This window comes from Ahaetulla prasina, chromosome 1, assembly GCF_028640845.1.
Source record: "Ahaetulla prasina isolate Xishuangbanna chromosome 1, ASM2864084v1, whole genome shotgun sequence".
NCBI classification, from domain to species: Eukaryota; Metazoa; Chordata; class Lepidosauria; order Squamata; family Colubridae; genus Ahaetulla; species Ahaetulla prasina.
Window position 1 is genome coordinate 101,378,660 of NC_080539.1, and position 18,633 is coordinate 101,397,292.

The window sequence follows — 18,633 nt, forward strand, 5'->3', positions numbered from 1 at the left end:
CAAATGTTCACCTTAAAGAAGTGGCGATTCCCTCCTGCCTTTCTGGCTTCTAGAAAAGTCTAGCTTTACATTTATTTATTTATTTATTTATTTATTTATTTATTTATTTATTTATTTATTTTTGTCATAACAGTGTATATAAGCATTAACATGAAACAACTATATAATATATAAGCATATATATGAGCATAAGTATGTAATAACTGTATTAATTGGATATAATGAAGATGAACAATAGGACAGGGAATGGTAGGCACGTTTGTGCTCTTATGCACGCCCCTTATAGACCTCTTAGGAATGGGGTGAGGTCAATACTAGATAACTTTTGGTTAAAGATTTTGGGATTTTGAGAAGAGACCACAGAGTCAGGTAATGTGTTCCAAGCATTAACAACTCTGTTACTGAAGTCATATTTTCTGCAATCAAGATTGAAGCGGTTAACATTAAGTTTAAATCTATTGTTTGCTCTTGTATTATTGTGATTGAAGCTGAAGAAGTTTTCAACAGGAAGGACATTGCAATAGATGATTCTATGAGTTAAACACAGGTCCTGTCGAAGGCGGAGGACAACCCACAGTTCCAACTTGCCTTCCTTTTACCCTGCTGTCCCTCAACCTCCATCCACTTTACTTTTAAAAGCGGTATGGAAAGACAAAAACAGAGGTGGCATTCAGCTGGTTCAGACCAGTTTGGGCAAACCGGTAGCAGAAATCACCCTGGCTCTATGCTGGCCTATTTAGGTAAGTTTTTGAGGCTGGGCGCATGCACGGAGGACGCATGTGCGAGCGAAGCACATGCACAGAAGGCAGGGCGCATGCGTGCTCACATTTTCAGTGCTGGGCAAACCGGTAGGTAAATTATGTGAATTCCACCAATGGACAAAAAGTATCCTGTTAAAAGTAGATATGGCTGAGGGTCTTGGTGACCTTCAGAGTCATGTTTTTTTTCCCAACGTGATCCAGCACTTACATCTTTTCCTCTTATTGCACTGCTTCAGACCCACAAGGGAAGTGTAGGAGCCAATTACTTTTCCTAAATAAACGATTTCCTTTTTTTTTTTTTTTTGCATTTCTGCAACTGTAACCTGTTAAGATTGTTTTTAAAGAGAAGAGGATTTGAAAGCTAGGATGGAAATCATTTTAGGGGTTGAAGTGCCAAGATGAAAGAGATGGATGATTTCCAAACTCCAATTGGTTTGGGAAATGTGCCAAGATCATGTTAAAGTTTTGCAGGTAAATAGTTCAGCTTGTTCCTAAGGCAATTTGATGAAAATGAGCACAGCTCATCCGTCTCTAGGAATTATATGTGAAAACTACAAATGTTGTAAATTAATTTCTGCATGTATAATTTACAATTAGATTTTCTTTTCATAACTAGAGTGTTGATTGTGTGCAGTCCTGCAAGCTGGTTTCTAGATTAAAACCTGCATAGAATAGGATTCAGAAGCTTGGAGTAACATTAGCTAAAAATGTGCCCAAACTGATTGAAATTAAGGAAAACATTCAGACTGGGAAAAGTAATTAATAATTTATTTAGTCTAAAAGGTGGGGAAAGGAGAGAAAAGATGAAAGTTTTAAATCTGGTTCTGAAGCATATGTACATATAAGGGTTCACTTCTATCCATCTAAGGAAGCTGACGTTCTGTATATATAAGACTTCTTTTGTATCTGCAATAAAACAATTCATACATGTTATTTATTTATTTATTTTTTATTTTTGTCACAACATCATATAAAAAGGATTTTATAGTATATAAAGATATATATGAGTAAATATTAGGAGATATAAGCATCAATATATATATAGGAAGAAGAAAAGAAAAGAAAAACAATAGGACAGGAATGGTAGGCACGTTTGTGCGCTTATGCACGCCCCGAATGTAGGGTCAAGTTTCTAGACAGAAAAGACTTACTGTGAGATTTGGTGTGAAGTCTAACCTTAACATTAGCAAGACATTTTTCATACGGCCTAGGTATAATTTGGGCTTATAACCTAGTGTACTTCTCTATTTGATTTAAAAATATATATTATACTGAAAGCCTTCATTGACAAAGTCATGATGAGTAGCAGAGATCAATATTTATGATGACCATAGCACAGGTCAATAGTTGGTGATGAGTATAACACATGGAGCATTGTGTCTTGGACTGTAAAAGGAGTAAAATCTAAACAGTATAAAGAAGGAAGGAAGGAAGAAGGAAAGAAGGAAGATTTATGGTTGGAAGCTAGGATAAAGAAGAAGGTGATGTAAGAGATTTGAATAATGGGATCTAATCCAGTGGTGGGATTCAAATCATGTAACAAACCGGTTCTCTGCCCTAATGACCGGCTGGGTAAGCATGCCTTGGTGGTCATGTGACTGTGTGGGCATGGCCAACTCAACATCACTCATGTCAATTGTGCTTCGCCTTAGCTGTTACAATGTAATAAGCGTTAACTAGAGAGGCAGTTTCTGTAAGCAGGGCAATAAAGATTAGGCTAGAAACAGCACCAGAATGTTTCTTTCCTGCCTTCCTTACAGGATTAGCCCTGTAAAGTGGGGGGAAAAAATAAGATTTCTTCCAACAACCAGTTTTCTGAATTGCTTAGAAAATTAAAAACCGGTTCTCTCGAATAGGTGCGAACTGGGTGAATCCCACCACTGATCTAATCTTTAAGAAAAAAAATGAAAATATGAAAGGACGTGGAGATTTAAGTTTAATTATGAATGAAAGGACTAAAATGTATGCCAGAGTCTGAACGATTGCATGCAAGGAAGACTCACATGTTGGTAATAATAGTATGTTCCAGTTAACATTCCAATGAATGCTGATAATGGAAAAAAACAAAGATGAGTTTGGGAAAACATTGTACAACTTTCTGAATGAATGTGAACTAGAAGAAAAAGTTTTTTCCCTTAGGAAACATAAATAGATGATGGGAACATGACAGGAAAGTAAAGAAAGAGTAATTGTGACATTTTCCTCAGAGAACTGAGAATGAATGAAGTTCTGATTGTTTAGTAAGTAGTTGCTTAAAAAGTCTGGTTTTTTTGTGTAAGCATAAGTCTGTTTATGTATATGCATAAAAAAGAAATGAACCAAAACATGATTAATTGTATTGTTTATGATGAAAGGCAGAGAATTACTGAAGGGCAGAGTTCTAAATAAGAGACAGATTATTTTTTGCTAGTGTCAATATTTGGTGGAAAGTCTGTTCAGAATAGAATAGAATAGAATAGAATAGAATAGAATAGAATAGAATAGAATTTTTTATTGGCCAAGTGTGATTGGACACACAAGGAATTTGTCTTGGTGCATATGCTCTCAGTGTACATAAAAGAAAAGATACCTTCATCAAGGTACAACATTTACAACACAAATGATGGTCAATATATCAATATAAATCATAAGGATTGCCAGCAACAAGTTATAGTCATACAGTCATAAATGGAAAGAGATTGGTGATGGGAACTATGAGAAGATTAATAGTAGTGCAGATTTAGTAAATAGTTTGACAGTGTTGAGGGAATTATTTGTTTAGCAGAGTGATGGCCTTCGGGAAAAAACTGTTCTTGTGTCTAGTTGTTCTGCTGTGCAGTGCTCTATAGCATTGTTTTGAGGGTAGGAGTTGAAACAGTTTATGTCCTGGATGTGAGGGGTCTGTAAATATTTTCACAGCCCTCTTCTTGATTTGTGTCCTTCTTGTTGGGTTGCAGAACCGAACCAGACAGTTATAGAGGTGCAAATGACAGACTCAATAATTCCTCTGTAGAAGCTTCTGGGTGACATGTAAATGGCAGAGGGAAGGAAAGGAGGGAAGAAAATAAATATAAAGTAAAAAACCCTGAAAATGGAATAAATACAGAGAGAGCTGGAAAAGCCTACATGAAAAAAATATATTAGTAGATAAATCAATCTTCCAAAAGAAAAAATGGGAAATGGACATAAAGAAGAGATGTGGAAGCTGTTAGAAACAGAATGAAAATTATTATGTTTCAAAATAATATAGAAGTATGTGACATTATGGAAAGTATGAAGAAGGATGATGAAGTGAAAGAGACTACAAATGAGGAAAGCTTTCCATATAAAAGAATGATTGTTGCAAAAAGCAAGGATGTGAGAAAGCTACAACATTACAAGGAAGGAAGGAAGGAAGGAAAGAGAAAGAAAAGAAAGAAAGAAAGAAAGAAAGAAAAAGAAAACATTACAAGGAATGTAATCAAAAGCAGTATAGAACGATTAAAATTAAAAGAAGAGTGTTTTTGACAGAAAATTTAAAAAAAGTGTTTTTGAAGAATGTGAACATGGCTAAATAAATAGCCGCTACAAAGTAAAGGGGATTTTTTTAAAAAAAGTGAGGAAACTATTTCGGATAAAACTAAAGTGAGGAAATGTTAGAAGGAACATGTAAGAGACTTTTACTGGAACACTGAAAACTGGAGTTGAAATGGATGGTATAAATATTGATGTCCAAGAAAAAAGTGATAGGAAAAGGAAAGTTATAAATGCAAAAATGTTGAAAATTTGTAAGACCGAATGTATAGACAATGTAACTGGAGAAAAATTAAACTATAGATGCAGTGTACACAAAATAGCTATGCTACATGTTTAACATATGAATATTATATTGGAAAGGTCGCAGTGGTGAAATCTGAACCGGCTTGCTACCAGTTCGTTGGGCATGGATGCATGCATGCACACCAAACACGTGCTGCGTGCGCATGCGCAGTGCGCACCAAACACACACTTTGCATTTAAAAAGCTACTGGTTCGCTTGAACCGGTAGTTAGCTACTGGTTTAGCTGAACCAGTAGTTAAAAAAAGTTATGATCCGACGAACAACTGTGCCTCACGGTTTAGCTTTGCTAGAAAGCAGGATTTCCTGCTTTTTAGCAAAGCTAAACCTCGTGGCACAGCTGATTCCCCCCCCTCCGCTCTTCTACTTACCTTCCTAAGCCTCCTTTTGGCATGTGCTGGAAGGATTCTATTGTTGTTCCCCTATCTAAAGGAAAAATAAGAAGAATAGCTACAAAAGGAGATTTATTTGTTACGTTTGTTACAAATGAAGGTATGGAGTAAAAATTTTTTTTAAAAAAAGAAAGTTTTGGGGAATATACATCAATACATGAACAGTGAGGCATCTGGGTATCATTCATTTGGATACAAGTAGTAATGGTAGTATTAATAATAGAATAGAATAGAATAGAATTTTTTATTGGCCAGGTGTGATTGGACGACAAGGAATTTGTCTTGGTGCATATGCACTCAGTGTACATAAAAGAAAAGATACGTTCATCAAGGTACAACATTTACAACACAATTGATGGTCAATATATCAATATAAATCATAAGGATTGCCAGCAACAAAGTTACAGTCATAGATATTTGTTACATATTTGTTACTTAAAACATACTTATGTAATTGTAAAGTTATTATACATATTTTTGTTAAAATATAGACCTTCATTATTTAGTTGTTCAATATTTTAGTCCACCTTCTAATGACAATAACAATATCATTAAAACATACATAGTGTCACCATCTTTCAACATCTAATCTTTACATCTAGCTATTACTTTTAGTATATTATATAGAAATATGTATAATAATATTCCCTCTATTTCTTGTTTCTGCGTCTGTTCTAGCACTTAGTAAAGCCAATCTTGTGTTACAAAACATTTCATTTATCCATCATCTCTTACCCATTTTAATATTTCAATTCTTATTCATTTTTTGACTTGCCTCCCAACTCCTCCCTTGAGTCTTTATCTCTATCTACATCTTTCCTGTTTAACCTAAGTATTTATTCCATCTCTACTATTTTTTGCTGCCAAGTCTCAAGAGGGTCTGCCCAAGTCTCTATCTTCTTTTCAAGAATATGTTACTGTTGATCCAGTACCATTTTTTGGTCTTTAGTATGTATTTTCCCTGAATTGTTTCATAAGTCTTTATTGCCTTCTTCTTATCTTCTTGCTTCAGTTTTTGATTTGTCTGTTCTATTTTTTCCCCTGTTCTGTCTATTATCTTCTCTATTTCCTGGACTTTTTCTTTTTATCATTGTTCATTATCCCTTGTTGAACACTTTCTAGCTTCCCATCTATGTTATTCATATGATCCTTTATCTCCCTTTGATTCCTTATCATAATATCATAAATGCTTTGAAACATCAACACCATTTCTGTTTGTAACCCATTTATTTCCCCTGCTGAAACGTCTTCTTTGATAAGTCCAAATATTGCTCAGTAGTCTGTCAAAGGTCTATCACCATCCCAGAGTCTCAATTATCTTTGACCTCAGAAAGTCGATCTGGAAACCATTTACTCAATCCTGATGTTGCTCCTCAGGGAATACAATAATTATAATTCTTTATGTCTCTCAATTAGTTTCTTTTAGGTAATCTAGGAAAATTTCCAAATGTCTCCTTAAGTCTACTCTATACAGTCAATCATAACTCCTGGAATTTGAAAGTCACTTTATTTAGATGTCTTCCATGTTCTCATCATTAGAGCTCCAGTAGTCATGAAATAGATAAGTATGGAGCAGCAGATAGCACAGCAGCCCTCCAGGTGTTATCTATTTACACTTTCTCCTCTGTCTTATCAGTATTTTTCCCAAGGTTATAAAAGTATTATGTCTATTCCATTCGCCAGTAGGTGGCACCTTCAGCTTAACTTTCAACATTGCACAAAATCTGACAGGTTCCATTGGTATTTATTCAAACAAATAATCAAAATTCAGACAAGTAATTCCAGCATTTTAAAATGCTTTATTGCCAAAAAAAAAAAAAAAGAAAGAAAAGAAAAGAAAAAAAGAAAAAGAAAAAGAAAGAAAAAGAAAGAAAGAAACCCAATCTTTCTGCGTTTTTAAAGGTTTTGCACTCTCCTCTTAGAATTTTTTCTTTTGGGTCTGTCATTTTTTCCGCTGTAATTGTTTGCTGCTTAAATGAAACAAAAAAGGACTTCTGGTTGATGTTGCGGTGCTATCAGATGCGAGAAGGAGAGTTCTGTGAACTCGTGCAGAATCCTTTCATTGGAGGGCCCCATAAGGGGCTAAAGTCACCCTGTAGGGGTGATGAAGCGGGGAGGTAGCAGAAAGCGAAGGCTCTCCTGCTTTACCCAGGGCTAATTCCCTCTCATCTGACGATGAAGAGGAGAGGCAGCTCATATCGCTGTCGTGAAGCTGGGGCAGCTGAAGAAACAAAGAATGTGCTGGAGTGGTGTGGATGAACAGTGACTGGAACTGGGGGAGGTGATTCCTTTTTTTTTTAACCTAAAACCTACCCTAAAGAAAATAAATTTCAGAAAGGAATAAAATTCTTTTGATTGAAAGGCTATGAGATGGACAGGGAACAAAATGTTGCAGCTTTATACTAAGAGAGGATGTGAAGCTCAGATGGTTGCTATTCTTCACTGAGAAATATATGAGTATAAGATTTATTGCTCATTGATTGATTTGAAGAAAGTGTATAATAAAATGAAGCAGCATGAATTATGGAGTATCTTGTATAAATATGAAATCTGGTTGCTGAATTCAATAAAAAGAGTATGTAAAGTAAAGCATATATGAGAATAAATGGAATACTAAGCTTATGGTTATAAGCTTCTCAGGGAGTAAAATAATTTGTTGTTTGGTTGTTTAATGCATTTAGGCATAAATCTGCAAGGATTGTTATAATGTTACAAGTGTAATAATGTGCTTTTGCCCACTGTTGTACAGATAGATATATCAGAAGTAATATAGAAGAAGTTGAATATAGTATTATTTAAGAAATACATATGGTAAAACAACAAGAAATAGAATCAAGGATGAATGGTTAATTAATGTAACATAGATTGAATGCAAAAGTGAAGGAACATTATATAAAGATTATGTTAGGATAGTTTAGTGATATGGAGAAAATAAAGATCAAATAGTGAAAGAAATATACAAAGGAAGAATGAAGGGCAAAGAGGAAGGGAAAGACTAAGAAAATTATGATTGGATAGGATTGATGAGATCCTCAAAAAGAGAAAGAGGCGAGAAACTGAAGGAACAAAAAGCAATGAACAAATCACTGTTATGGATATAATAGAAATGAGACTAGTTTACAAATGCAAAAATGTTTCAGTGAATGGTTTTGGTGTAAACTATATTTAAATATATTTTCTTTTTTCTTAGCTCATGCCTTTACTTTCCTTGGCTTACTGTTGTGCCTCGCTCGCCACCGCCCCCCCCCCCGCCGCAGCCTGCTATCTCAGCCAGAGACTGATAGTGCAGAAGAATGTCCTGGCATGCCTCCAGCTCCCAGCCCTGGCACCATGCCAGGACAAACCGAGCAAACAAACCTCCCTCCAATAGCATGTGCGCCTGAAGCCAGCCATGAGCTGGGATTACCGGCAGCTGGGGATGAAACGATGCAATGGATAGATCCACGCTTCCAGAGAATGGAGAGGCGACGTCAGCAAAAGGAAGGGAGGGGCAGGCCTGGATAAGTGCTGAGTCATGGAGCCACACCCCATGGCCTATATAAAGGATCTGCTTTCTGGCATTCTTTGAGTCAGGCAAAGTCTAAATTGGATTGCTGAAGTCACATCCTGGTCTCCTGCCTGCCCTGACAACTCTAACAGAACTTTTGCAAAGCTGCAGAGGCTTTGCAGCCTTGCTTGATACGGACTTCCCCGACCCGGCCATCAGAGGAGGAGTGGGACACGACACTTACTATTGCTGGACCTTTTTCTTGCTTTACATTTATTTATTTATTTATTTATTATTTATGGGTGGCGTATAGTTCTAAAAATATATAAAAAATAAATATTTAAAATATTTAAAATAATAAAATTTTCAAAACAAACATAGTTTTGATAATTTTGCATATTGTGAACTGGAATAGGTTGTCTATTTGAAGAACGTATTCATTATCACTAATCAGTTATAATTCTGTTTGGGACTATTGCTATTAAATATAAGTATTTTCCCCAACTTTGTATTTAATAATTAAAATGAAGCAATGCTCCCATATACTGATTGCTTACTTGGTCACAAGAAGACTAGTAGTTTGGTTCCATTGCTATAGTGAACAATCTATATTTGGAAATGTTAGATGATAGCAATCCTATTACTGCAATCTTGTTTGGTTGTACACAATATTGCTGATGAGTTTGTAAAAATGATGATTGGTACTATGGGAGTACAGTTTGTGCACTATTCATCTTCAGATCCTTTGTCATACCTGGAGAATGATGACTATTGGGTAGCAGACAGGATGACAGGTTTGTACCATTTCATATGTTTATACATCCTATCCTAACTTCACAGCAACTTGAAACTAAATAATCCTAAAACTAATTCTACATGACAAACAGTCTATAAGATTCAAGATCACCTAAGAATTTTCCTGATAGAGTGGAGAATTAAATTCGGACCTAAGTCAGAATTTCATTGTGCCAACCTTAATAGCAATAACTTACATACCACTTCACATTGCTTTACAGCCCTCTCTAAGTGGTTTACAGAGTCAGCACATGAGATTTGAACTGCCAAATTGCAGGCATCAAGCAGTGAGCAGAAGTAGCCTGCAGTACTCCATTCTGACCACTGCGCCACCATGGCTCTTAATAATATCAGTATTGTTGCCAAGAGTTACAACTAAATGAGACATGCTCAGTTTTAGTCAAATGCATACTTTCACTGAAGGAGACATTACCCCGCCCCCAATTATGTGCTGTATATTGGATCACTGTTCTTCAATGATTCATATAATACCCCTTCAGTTATACAACTGGGGGAAACAACCCAATATCAGTAAGGGAAGGAGTGGCATGATAAATTATTCAGGACCTGCCTAGCAACAATATTTTACTAATTCACAAAGGGAATCTGTCAAATAGAAATTTCATCAGTTAATGATGTTTATTTAAAGACATTACAGAACAGAGAATATGTGGAGGCCTGGACATTAAGGACTGAGAGTCTTATTTTATTTGTTTTTCGATCAGCTTTACAAAATATTAAATGAAAAGCTAACCTTCAAATGCTCACATTAAATTCACCAAGGTTACTTGATGGATAAAAAGGTGATCACAAACATACATGCAAGAGATTTGCTATTGTTCTTGGGAATGAAGAGGTAAGTTGGAATCTTAATTGCATTTTTTAATGTGATATCTATTTCATTTCTTCTATTACATATTCATCAAATCCAAAACAATAGAATACCCATCCCCAGTAGATGGTTAAAAGCTAATTAGTTATAAATCAGAGTGCAGCAGCAGGCATAAACAAGTTGTATGTAAGGCATCTTATTTTAGGCAATATCAGAAAAAATGACAAAAAGCAGAAAAAAACCCAAAGTATCACCATGCTGTATAGAGAAACAGAACATGCTATCTTTGGTCACTTCAATGATGGGATGGCATTTGTTCTTCCAACTCCCCTAAAGGGAAGGCAATGCTTTTGAGTTTTAAAGAAGCAGAATAGAAAATGCATTAGTGAACATTAACATCAGAGAAAATTCCTGAAGTACCGTGGATAGCCACAAAGCAAACAAATACATACATACATACAATATATGGCAGAAGCTTACCCCTTCAATAACTTTTCTGTCATACCTAAGGTTGGTTGAGGACTACCTGTAATTGTCTTTACAGGTAATCTTCAACTTACAACCAAAATAGAGCCCAAATTTTTGTCGCTAAGCGAGACATTTGTTAAGTGAATTTTGCCCCATTTTATGTTCTTTCCTGTTAAGTGAATTACTATAGCTGTTAAATTAGTGGCATGCTTGTTAAGTGGTTCTGGCTTCCCCATTGACTTTGCTTGTCAGAAGTTGCAAACGGTGATCACATGATTCTGGGCTAAATATTAACCAATTGCCAAGCATCTGAAATTTGATCATGTGACCATGGGGATGCTGTGAGGGTTATAAGTGTGAAAAACAGTCATAAGTCACTTTTTTCAATGCTGTTGTAAGTCTGAACGATCACTAAATGAACTGTTGTAAATTGAGGATTACCTGTAGTTTGGTCTTCTTTATATTTAATCTTAGTCCGAAATTTTCACTGTGCTTACTGTTCTTGACTTTCATGGCCTTTTTCTTCCTCAAATTCACCCTACTTGTGCACCATGTCTCACATAGCTTTTCTACAATTGCTCTCTTCCTACTTCCAGGAACTATACCAGCTGTGATTGTCAGTGCTGGGGCCAATACCTGAGAGGAAAAAAAGACTACCTAAGCCACAAATACCATGCAGTGACCATCACAATGAGCCACGAAAGGTCTACAGATAGCATCAGTAATCCGTGGTGGAAGCCCCTCTTCGACACTGTGAAAGATCTAGTATGATCTAGTGGTGCAAGTGGGATGACTTCTATCACTAACTCAGCAAGTTGCTCTGAACATAGACCAGTAACATGTGGAACAGGGGTCCTCAAACTTTTTAAACAGGGGGCCAATTCATGGTCCCTCAGACTGTTGTGGGGGCAGACCTGCTGGGTGGGTGTGGCTAGGTGGTCATTTGACTGGGTGGGCGTGGCCAATTTAGCAGTCCATTAAACAAAACACACAAATTAAACTTTTTTGGGTTAGGGATTTTCTGTCTTCACTGTGAGTTGTATTGTGTGTGTGGGTGGGTGCACTGAGGGAGCTCAACCAATCTCATTGTACATATTTTGTGCACTGACAATAAAGATTTGAAATTTTCACTGTGCTTACTGTTCTTGACTTTCATGGCCTTTTTCTTCCTCAAATTCACCCTACTTGTGCACCATGTCTCACATAGCTTTTCTACAATTGCTCTCTTCCTACTTCCAGGAACTATACCAGCTGTGATTGTCAGTGCTGGGGCCAATACCTGAGAGGAAAAAAAGACTACCTAAGCCACAAATACCATGCAGTGACCATCACAATGAGCCACGAAAGGTCTACAGATAGCATCAGTAATCCGTGGTGGAAGCCCCTCTTCGACACTGTGAAAGATCTAGTATGATCTAGTGGTGCAAGTGGGATGACTTCTATCACTAACTCAGCAAGTTGCTCTGAACATAGACCAGTAACATTAACATCAGAGAAAATTCCTGAAGTACCGTGGATAGCCACAAAGCAAACAAATACATTGCACAAACATCGGAAAAACAGATTTGGAAAAACATACCTGCCATTTATGAATGCATAAAAATATAAGAAAAGTCCTAACGACAAATACTAAAAAAACCTTTATGAGTGTTTTCAATGTGAATACACAAAACCATGAATACCAAGGTTGCAAGTAATAAGAGTCATCTGTACCAGCTTCTTCTGCCATACTGTAAAATATTCAAAAATACTATAAAAAGGACACTCTGCATCCTATGAACGAGTTAGAAAATGATGCCTCTTCTTTTAGGGAGTATTTTTTTACATAAAAATGGAAGGCGTATGTTCATCTATATTAAACAAAACTAGTAAAATTAGTTGTTATTAATGAGAAGCCAGTATATATAAATGCGTAACAAGTGAGAACATGTTAGCAACATTTGTTCTTTCCATTCAATAATTTGAAAGTTTTCTAACATATAGGCACAGAAAAATAGAAAGAACACTATCAAATCCATTTACTTTCCATTTTCTGATCATCTATTTTTTCTTCTTCCTTTTAAATTCTAAAGTTGAGGGGAGGGGCAGCCAAAGAGGATAGGTTGAGGTAAAAGTAAAGAACAGCTTGGGAATGATTCCTTATTGCTGTACTACCCTTAGTTTTCTGCCTCTGTCTAGCTCTTATTCTCCCACCGGTGTTTTGGTACTGCCTTGTGATTATGCTTCTATTTAAGGTTGTTTTGCTCCATAATTTAAAGATGCTCCCAAACCTCGTGCTTTGTGAGGTTTGTCTATCAATAGTTTATATAGCAAGGACAATATCAATAGAAAAGCCATTAAGGGACGAAACTGTGAGTAACTCAACCTCATTTTAGCAAGTGGAGCCTGCAGTTTCAGAAATAGGTGCTTTGGAAAAGGTTTTCACAAAAAGGAAAGAGCAACAACACTTTATTAGAGAGGTCAAATGTTCACCTTAAAGAAGTGGCGATTCCCTCCTGCCTTTCTGGCTTCTAGAAAAGTCTAGCTTTACATTTATTTATTTTTGTCATAACAGTGTATATAAGCATATATATGAGCATAAGTATGTAATAACTGTATTAATTGGATATAATGAAGATGAACAATAGGACAGGGAATGGTAGGCACGTTTGTGCTCTTATGCACGCCTTATAGACCTCTTAGGAATGGGGTGAGGTCAATACTAGATAACTTTTGGTTAAAGATTTTGGGATTATGGGAAGAGACCACAGAGTCAGGTAGTTTATTCCAAGCATTAACATGAAACAACTATATAATATATAAGCATTAACATGAAACAACTATATAATATATAAGCATTAACATGAAACAACTATATAATATATAAGCATTAACATGAAACAACTATATAATATATAAGCATTAACATGAAACAACTATATAATATATAAGCATTAACATGAAACAACTATATAATATATAAGCATTAACATGAAACAACTATATAATATATAAGCATTAACATGAAACAACTATATAATATATAAGCATTAACATGAAACAACTATATAATATATAAGCATTAACATGAAACAACTATATAATATATAAGCATTAACATGAAACAACTATATAATATATAAGCATTAACATGAAACAACTATATAATATATAAGCATATATATGAGCATAAGTATGTAATAACTATATTAATCAAAACTAGTAAAATTAGTTGTTATTAATGAGAAGCCAGTATATATAAATGCTTAACAAGTGAGAACATGTTAGCAACATTTGTTCTTTCCATTCAATAATTTGAAAGTTTTCTAACATATAGGCACAGAAAAATAGAAAGAACACTATCAAATCCATTTACTTTCCATTTTCTGATCATCTATTTTTTCTTCTTCCTTTTAAATTCTAAAGTTGAGGGGAGGGGCAGCCAAAGAGGAGAGGTTGAGGTAAAAGTAAAGAACAGCTTGGGAATGATTCCTTATTGCTGTACTACCCTTAGTTTTCTGCCTCTGTCTAGCTCTTATTCTCCCACGGTGTTTTGGTACTGCCTTGTGATTATGCTTCTATTTAAGGTTGTTTTGCTCCATAATTTAAAGATGCTCCCAAACCTCGTGCTTTGTGAGGTTTGTCTATCAATAGTTTATATAGCAAGGACAATATCAATAGAAAAGCCATTAAGGGACGAAACTGTGAGTAACTCAACCTCATTTTAGCAAGTGGAGCCTGCAGTTTCAGAAATAGGTGCTTTGGAAAAGGTTTTCACAAAAAGGAAAGAGCAACAACACTTTATTAGAGAGGTCAAATGTTCACCTTAAAGAAGTGGCGATTCCCTCCTGCCTTTCTGGCTTCTAGAAAAGTCTAGCTTTACATTTATTTATTTATTTATTTATTTATTTATTTATTTATTTATTTATTTTTGTCATAACAGTGTATATAAGCATTAACATGAAACAACTATATAATATATAAGCATATATATGAGCATAAGTATGTAATAACTGTATTAATTGGATATAATGAAGATGAACAATAGGACAGGGAATGGTAGGCACGTTTGTGCTCTTATGCACGCCCCTTATAGACCTCTTAGGAATGGGGTGAGGTCAATACTAGATAACTTTTGGTTAAAGATTTTGGGATTTTGAGAAGAGACCACAGAGTCAGGTAATGTGTTCCAAGCATTAACAACTCTGTTACTGAAGTAATATTTTCTGCAATCAAGATTGAAGCGGTTAACATTAAGTTTAAATCTATTGTTTGCTCTTGTATTATTGTGATTGAAGCTGAAGAAGTTTTCAACAGGAAGGACATTGCAATAGATGATTCTATGAGTTAAACACAGGTCCTGTCGAAGGCGGAGGACAACCCACAGTTCCAACTTGCCTTCCTTTTACCCTGCTGTCCCTCAACCTCCATCCACTTTACTTTTAAGAGCGGTATGGAAAGACAAAAACAGAGGTGGCATTCAGCTGGTTCAGACCAGTTTGGGCAAACCGGTAGCAGAAATCACCCTGGCTCTATGCTGGCCTATTTAGGTAAGTTTTTGAGGCTGGGCGCATGCACGGAGGACGCATGTGCGAGCAAAGCACATGCACAGAAGGCCGGGCGCATGCGTGCTCACATTTTCAGTGCTGGGCAAACCGGTAGGTAAATTATGTGAATTCCACCAATGGACAAAAAGTATCCTGTTAAAAGTAGATATGGCTGAGGGTCTTGGTGACCTTCAGAGTCATGTTTTTTTTCCCAACGTGATCCAGCACTTACATCTTTTCCTCTTATTGCACTGCTTCAGACCCACAAGGGAAGTGTAGGAGCCAATTACTTTTCCTAAATAAACGATTTCCTTTTTTTTTTTTTTGCATTTCTGCAACTGTAACCTGTTAAGATTGTTTTTAAAGAAGAGGATTTGAAAGCTAGGATGGAAATCATTTTAGGGGTTGAAGTGCCAAGATGAAAGAGATGGATGATTTCAAACTCAATTGGTTTGGGAAATGTGCCAAGATCATGTTAAAGTTTTGCAGGTAAATAGTTCAGCTTGTTCCTAAGGCAATTTGATGAAAATGAGCACAGCTCATCCGTCTCTAGGAATTATATGTGAAAACTACAAATGTTGTAAATTAATTTCTGCATGTATAATTTACAATTAGATTTTCTTTTCATAACTAGAGTGTTGATTGTGTGCAGTCCTGCAAGCTGGTTTCTAGATTAAAACCTGCATAGAATAGGATTCAGAAGCTTGGAGTAACATTAGCTAAAAATGTGCCCAAACTGATTGAAATTAAGGAAAACATTCAGACTGGGAAAAGTAATTAATAATTTATTTAGTCTAAAAGGTGGGGAAAGGAGAGAAAAGATGAAAGTTTTAAATCTGGTTCTGAAGCATATGTACATATAAGGGTTCACTTCTATCCATCTAAGGAAGCTGACGTTCTGTATATATAAGACTTCTTTTGTATCTGCAATAAAACAATTCATACATGTTATTTATTTATTTATTTTTTATTTTTGTCACAACATCATATAAAAAGGATTTTATAGTATATAAACTTATATATGAGTAAATATTAGGAGATATAAGCATCAATATATATATATAGGAAGAAGAAAAGAAAAGAAAAACAATAGGACAGGAATGGTAGGCACGTTTGTGCGCTTATGCACGCCCCGTATGTAGGGTCAAGTTTCTAGACAGAAAAGACTTACTGTGAGATTTGGTGTGAAGTCTAACCTTAGCATTAGCAAGACATTTTTCATACGGCCTAGGTATAATTTGGGCTTATAACCTAGTGTACTTCTCTATTTGATTTAAAAATATATATTATACTGAAAGCCTTCATTGACAAAGTCATGATGAGTAGCAGAGATCAATATTTATGATGACCATAGCACAGGTCAATAGTTGGTGATGAGTATAACACATGGAGCATTGTGTCTTGGACTGTAAAAGGAGTAAAATCTAAACAGTATAAAGAAGGAAGGAAGGTGAAGGAAAGAAGGAAGATTTATGGTTGGAAGCTAGGATAAAGAAGAAGGTGATGTAAGAGATTTGAATAATGGGATCTAATCCAGTGGTGGGATTCAAATCATGTAACAAACCGGTTCTCTGCTCTAATGACCGGCTGGGTAAGCATGCCTTGGTGGTCATGTGACTGTGTGGGCATGGCCAACTCAACATCACTCATGTCAATTGTGCTTCGCCTTAGCTGTTACAATGTAATAAGCGTTAACTAGAGAGGCAGTTTCTGTAAGCAGGGCAATAAAGATTAGGCTAGAAACAGCACCAGAATGTTTCTTTCCTGCCTTCCTTACAGGATTAGCCCTGTAAAGTGGGGGGAAAAAATAAGATTTCTTCCAACAACCAGTTCTCTGAATTGCTTAGAAAATTAAAAACCGGTTCTCTCGAATAGGTGCGAACTGGGTGAATCCCACCACTGATCTAATCTTTAAGAAAAAAAATGAAAATATGAAAGGACGTGGAGATTTAAGTTTAATTATGAATGAAAGGACTAAAATGTATGCCAGAGTCTGAACGATTGCATGCAAGGAAGACTCACATGTTGGTAATAATAGTATGTTCCAGTTAACATTCCAATGAATGCTGATAATGGAAAAAAACAAAGATGAGTTTGGGAAAACATTGTACAACTTTCTGAATGAATGTGAACTAGAAGAAAAAGTTTTTTTTTTCCCTTAGGAAACATAAATAGATGATGGGAACATGACAGGAAAGTAAAGAAAGAGTAATTGTGACATTTTCCTCAGAGAACTGAGAATGAATGAAGTTCTGATTGTTTAGTAAGTAGTTGCTTAAAAAGTCTGGTTTTTTTGTGTAAGCATAAGTCTGTTTATGTATATGCATAAAAAAGAAATGAACCAAAACATGATTAATTGTATTGTTTATGATGAAAGGCAGAGAATTACTGAAGGGCAGAGTTCTAAATAAGAGACAGATTATTTTTTGCTAGTGTCAATATTTGGTGGAAAGTCTGTTCAGAATAGAATAGAATAGAATAGAATAGAATAGAATAGAATAGAATAGAATTTTTTATTGGCCAAGTGTGATTGGACACACAAGGAATTTGTCTTGGTGCATATGCTCTCAGTGTACATAAAAGAAAAGATACCTTCATCAAGGTACAACATTTACAACACAAATGATGGTCAATATATCAATATAAATCATAAGGATTGCCAGCAACAAGTTATAGTCATACAGTCATAAATGGAAAGAGATTGGTGATGGGAACTATGAGAAGATTAATAGTAGTGCAGATTTAGTAAATAGTTTGACAGTGTTGAGGGAATTATTTGTTTAGCAGAGTGATGGCCTTCGGGAAAAAACTGTTCTTGTGTCTAGTTGTTCTGCTGTGCAGTGCTCTATAGCATTGTTTTGAGGGTAGGAGTTGAAACAGTTTATGTCCTGGATGTGAGGGGTCTGTAAATATTTTCACAGCCCTCTTCTTGATTAGTGTCTTTCTTGTTGGGTTGCAGAACCGAACCAGACAGTTATAGAGGTGCAAATGACAGACTCAATAATTCCTCTGTAGAAGCTTCTGGGTGACATGTAAATGGCAGAGGGAAGGCAAGGAGGGAAGAAAATAACTATAAAGTAAAAAACCCTGAAAATGGAATAAATACAGAGAGAGCTGGAAAAGCCTACATGAAAAAAATATATTAGTAGATAAATCAATCTTCCAAAAGAAAAAATGGGAAATGGACATAAAGAAGAGATGTGGAAGCTGTTAGAAACAGAATGAAAATTATTATGTTTCAAAATAATATAGAAGTATGTGACATTATGGAAAGTATGAAGAAGGATGATGAAGTGAAAGAGACTACAAATGAGGAAAGCTTTCCATATAAAAGAATGATTGTTGCAAAAAGCAAGGATGTGAGAAAGCTACAACATTACAAGGAAGGAAGGAAGGAAGGAAGAAAAGAAAGAAAGAAAGAAAGAAAGAAAAAGAAAACATTACAAGGAATGTAATCAAAAGCAGTATAGAACGATTAAAATTAAAAGAAGAGTGTTTTTGACAGAAAATTTAAAAAAAGTGTTTTTGAAGAATGTGAACATGGCTAAATAAATAGCCGCTACAAAGTAAAGGGGA